The sequence below is a fragment of the Epinephelus lanceolatus genome, chromosome 12, assembly GCF_041903045.1.
Source record: "Epinephelus lanceolatus isolate andai-2023 chromosome 12, ASM4190304v1, whole genome shotgun sequence".
Taxonomy (NCBI): domain Eukaryota; kingdom Metazoa; phylum Chordata; class Actinopteri; order Perciformes; family Serranidae; genus Epinephelus; species Epinephelus lanceolatus.
This window is the reverse complement of record NC_135745.1, coordinates 30,111,817-30,117,816: the sequence shown is the minus strand read 5'-3', so window position 1 is coordinate 30,117,816 and position 6,000 is coordinate 30,111,817.

The window sequence follows — 6,000 nt, the reverse complement described above, 5'->3', positions numbered from 1 at the left end:
TTATGGCAAATAAAAATAAGGACAGAATATATATCAACATGTCAGTAGTAGTAGGCTGGTGCAAGGTATATATTAAGCCTACAATAAGCCATATTTAGGCCTACTGTTGGGTACAGTCAGTAGTGAAATGTGAGGTAGAGACATCAACAAACTCAACTGTATATTTGGTCAAATACTTCAATACTCAGGGTTGAAACTACAGGTGCTTTCAAAGGATACATGTACCAGTGGTGAGCACATGGGTGGGGGGTGCAGGGCAGGGCAGCACAGGTGCCCCCCCTGTTGTTCTGGCCAGCCCAAACGCCTCTCCAGTTAGCCAAGGTGCTGCTCTAGTGTCACTATATGATGCTGTAGAGAACAAAAAGAATGTAAATGATAACATATATTTTCCAACAACAGGCTTTTTTTGTCACAAAAGTAATTTGCAGGCAGTGCAACCAGTGCTTACGTGCTGACTGCAAAGAAAACAAAAAGGTTTAAAAAAAAAACTGCAGGTAAATCTGGAGTCTCAAGCCATGTGCATCAAGACCCCCGGGTAGTGTGCCGAACTTTGAAGCCAATTTGACATAGTGGACAAACAGTGTAACTACAACTTCCCCAGGAGTTCATCACAAGATGCCACTGGGCACCAACAGACTTCTTCCCCACAGTGGAAACTTTTTTAAAAAAAATCATAACCCCAAAATGACTTGTTTCGCGATCAGACTTTGATCCATTCGGTCCGATAACATTTCTAAATTCTAGAAGGGCCACATAATTAAATCATTTTTAAGTCTTCAAAGGGCTAATCTGGAAGCAGCCAGGAGAAGTTAGCCACTCAACCAACAAAGTCTCGAGTGCGTTCATTCTATGGGTCCATTAAAGCATTTTACATCTGCAGGAAGATGGCTGCTGAGGGTAAATAGCAACCATAACTAATAGGCTATTTGAACATTTGTTTAAAATTTGAACAGCATATAATAAGGTGAATTTCAGAACAACAAATGAAAAAGTTTAAAATGAGCAGTTTTAATTACTGTAATTCCTCCAATCTGACTTGACAATTTCATCAAGCGCTTTGGGGTTGCATTTGATGTATGAAAGGCGCTATATAAATAAAGTTTGATTGATTGATTGATTGATTGATCACATCAGCTTTTTTGATCCATAAAATTCCTTGGACTCAAGGGACTTCTTCTACAGCGGGCATAAGAATCAGGATGGAGTGTTACGGTAGTTAATGATGGACCAGACGATGAGCGGACATATGAGTTGCCCAGGGCACCTGAGTGGCTTCAGCATAGAGCCAACTGGATGTCGGACACCATTCAGAATGAAATATCAGAAATTTTGGCACATGCATACCGGAGAGAAATTGTGTCTGAGGCGAGGGAGCGCACATTCTTTGGTTCAGCATTCAATGGTTGATGTAACCACCAATGTAAGTATACATCCGAGCAGTTTTCCTGTAGCTCCTGTGTAAGTGTGTGCGCACACACAGTCATACATAATATGCAGCACCCCTCAGCAAAAATATGTTCGCCTGCATATGGCATTTGATTAGATTAGTCAAATGTGTCAAAATTAACAGGTGAGAAAATTATCTCGTGTTGCAAATTGCAGCTTGCATGTTGGCTGAAATGGGCTCCTGGTACCCCCATCTTCTCTGAAGTCCTGGTAGGGCCAAAGAGTCGTGTCAAACAACTCTGGGGATTCTTGAAAATGCTGAGTATTTGGGGTCAAAGATCAACTAAGTTGCCATAACACACCAGCGAAACCCACCCAGTGCAACACAGGTCAACAAGATTTCTGTTCCTGTTCAATTTCAATGGGATGTGAGTCACCAAGGCAATGTGGGATAGCAGGCAACATGAAATTGGTATGCAACATGAGGAAAGGGGAAGGGTATAAATACAGACATTTTTAACTTTATGCAGATAAGGGAGAACTGGGTCAGGAAGTAGCAAAGGGATCTTCCAAAAACTGACGACAGCCTGTCTTGACTGTCTGGGAAATTGATGGGCTGCTTATTTACTTGCTTTGTGCTTTGTAACAACTGTTTATGGGCTTAATACGCTGACAGGACCACTGCACCAAGTGGGAAGCTGTGGAGACGAGATGTTGCTCGATTGTTGCTTGAAGCAGGCCTTTTCACTTAGACAGTGAGTGGACACTACTGATTGATGACCAACAGGACAGGGACAACCTAACCAGTCAATGCTAGTCCAGGCTTAAGACTAAGAAAATACATTTCTGATAACATACTGATAACAGGCTTTGTTAAGACTGAAATCTTGTTATGAGGAAGGAGCCAAATCAGAACACTGTCAGTATTAAGTCATCCCTTTCAGGCAAAAATAAACAAACTGAATACGAACACTGTTCCCGTACACAGAGTTGTTTATGTGCCTAAATAAAGATCAGTGCAAGACGCGACTGCTGTGGCCTTGAAGGATGCCTCATGTGAAACGGTGTATAAACAGCAACAAAGCAGCGTTAGTTTCACTTGTTTTGTTTCAACCTGAGTGAAGAGAGCGAGGCGTTGGCAGCAGCAGAGGTGCAGCTTGTCACCAGGATGACCGCAGCAAAGGGAGGAAGGGAATGGAACAGAGAAGGAAAGGGAGGGAGGGAGGGAGGGAGGGCAGATGAGCAGCAGCAGGGAGGTTTTGAGCACCCAGCATTGCCTAAACCATAACTTATGTCCCATGCACACTCAATGAGAGAATAAGGAGAGGGCGAGCAGGAGATGCAAGAGGTATTTAGAGATCTGCTCTGTGTGCGGTGTCTGCTCTGGAAAAGCATGGCAGGTCGGAGAGAAGGAGGACAACAAGGATTGTTTGTAACATGACAAATGAGACATGAGGGAGGCAGGAGAATTACTGTTACATGTCAGACTACTTAGACTTAGACCCTCTTTTTCTCCCTACATCCAGCACGCTGACATCGTAAATTGCACTGCGTCAGGTGAATTACAATGTGTGAATGTGCGCACTTGTTGCTACCGTGTGTGTGTGTGCTTATGCTTGCCTTAACACATCTGTTCAAAATGGCACTACAGCATGCATGACTGTAATCCTGGAAGCGCAAGTTTTCACCATACTGTTAAAATGGAGTGCACGTGTGTGTGTCAGCGCTGGCTGTCTCAGATATCTAACGTTTTATTTTTAAGATGCTCTTTCTGAAAAATTTGGAGAAAGCAAGCTACATTAAGAACATCAAGTCACGTATAGGCTACATGTATTTTATGCCCTGTATCCTCACGGCTATTTCTGAGGATATCATCATGGCTGATGAATGAATTGGCATATGTATTTAAAGCCTGGTTTATGTCTGTAACGGTCACTGAATTCCTGGCTGGCAAACGGGTGGGGTTTGAATCAATGAAATAGAAAAATATTGTTTTTATTTTCCTCTTTTTCTGCATGTTTTTGGTTTGTGCTTGCTCTAGGTCCATGTACACTGTCTTGTAGGGCAGCAACTAATAGTTAATATGGTGGTGGTGATAATAGTAATCATAAAGTCTTATCTATCAATATTCAGAATATGTCTTGCAAAATATGTATATACATCAGTTAAGGTTCCCTTTTTTACTTTTTTATTCAAGTATTTTATTATTTATTCATTTTTAAGTATGTTCTATGTCTTTTATATGGAAAAAAAGCATGGCAATACTGTTTTGTTATCTTTGCAAACAATGCTGTATCATAAAAATATTTGAGTCAATCCATCAAGGGTTTGACTTGGTTCCAAAAACAACATATTTTCTATAACAGCTGTTGTCTACTGCATTAAATACAAAAAAAAAATCTGGGGATTCTGCAGGACAAAAAAATCAGTGCTGACGCTAGGATGAAGATCAGTTTTTATCGGTTTTGACCCTGGTGAGTCGATAAGTCTGTCAGTGTCAGTGCAAAGCTCTACATATTCATCCACAAAGGATTGCATCATTATTAGTAATGTTGCTAAAATAATACACAATGTGCAGTACACACATCAAGACACAAAGTGGCAGTATCATTGTTTATGGATTCATAGATGCAGCAACACTTGAGCTATAAAAAGTGCCGTTCAAGGGACACGGCAGACTGATTCACAGCGCCGTATAAACTAAGTGTGCAGAGCTGCAGAACTGCTACATTGTGCTTTGCTCATTTAAACTGCTGACTTGTGTGTTCATCCCAGCCATCGGTCGAGTATACAGAGTGTGTGTGTGTGTGTGTGTGTGTGTGTGCGTGCGTGTGCGTGTGAATCTAAATGTTCAGAGGATTGAGTCCAATTCCCTCGTGAAGCTGGGAAACTCAAAATACGGTTGACTGAACAGATAACCATATGGGGCATGACTGTCTGCCAAATGCAGCCTACATGACACACCCACACCAGCACACACACACACGCACACACACACACACACACACACACACACACACACAGCTAATATCATCAGCTGTCAGACATTATCTCAGTCTAAAGAAAGCATCTGTCCTGTCCCCCTAATTTGACTCTGTAAATTAACAGTGTTCATGCAGTAGTAGCTCATTAATGAGGGATTGAAAATTATAATTAGTACGACAGCCACATTTTTATGCCGATATTAACATTTGAGAATTTAAAAATATAATATCATGTAATTATCTACCATTAAATATCTTTTTTACATAAATAATGAATACTTAACATAACCATTTTTTGTGTCTTAAAGGTCCAGTGTGGGATTTAGGGGGATATATTGGCAGAAATGGAATATAATATTAAACATTATGTTTTCCTTTGGGTATAATCACCTGAAACTAAAAATTACTCTGTTTTTGTTACCTCTGAATGAGCCATTCATATCTACCTAAGGAGCGGGTCCCCTCCATGGATGTAAAGAGACCTGAATACAGTGTTAGAGGCGGGGCCCTGATCATTTCTATGAAAGTTGCTCAGAAGCGCATGAAGCCAAAAAGTGCAGGGTATAAAATTACCCTGATGATCAGCACTGCTTCTGCACTGTGTGACCCATAGAGCAGGCACGTTAGACATTTTATCCATGAAGCCGTCTTCTTTCAGTTTAGCGCTCCGCTAAGTTGAAGGGGGTGAAATTGTGTAATTGTGTGGCTCTTTTAGACTTTCCAAATGCTGTCAGACTGAATGGATCACATTCTGATAGTGAAATAAGTCATTTTGCGTGGGCTGTGATGCTCAAAAAATGCATCTACTTATTTACAGACATCTCTTTCACAATGAAAGTCTATGGGGAAAAGGTCTTTTCAGGCCACTTGGCATCACATGATGGATTTAATTCCTCTGTTTGGCTATGATGAAAATTGGCCTCAATGCCCGACGCACTTCCTGGGGGCCTGGTCCTCTTCCATAGAGTCTGCTGTGTTGTTTCTACAGTAGCCCAGGATGGACAAATCAAACACTGGCTCTAAATAGGGCCATTCATGTTTTCATGACGGGTACCATGGTTTTCTGCAACCTCACTGCTAGATGCCACTCAATCCTACACAGTAGACCAGTGACTGCAACCTTTTCTATTCCAAAGCGCCATTTTTAGCAAAAATAAAATAAAAATAATAATGATAATTCTGTCTGGAGTCACAATACATATTTGAGCCCTATAATGAAGGTAACACAGCCTGCTAAGTCTAAATTAGCTATCAACTTATGGGTCTGAACAGGCACATGACAGAAACTGATATACAGTGTCCACCAATAGGTTTGGCGTCTTAGTGTTTATCGTATGATTATACCAGAGACTGATATACACTGTCTGTGAGATTTAAATAAAATCAAGAGTGACAGCAAAATATGCTGCTGTGTCTTCTAGATTTGTGTAAAAGCTACTAACACCGATTAGTTTTGCTTTAACATCATTAAAAGGTATGGCTTAGCAAAAGGTGAAGCCTCATCTTCCTTTACATGCTCAATTATCATCATCCAGCTCAACGCCAAGACTGTTCACAAACCCAAACAGAATGGCAGCGCTGTAAATACTCGCTGTGTGTGTAGACATGACTGTCATCATGCCCAGTTTTA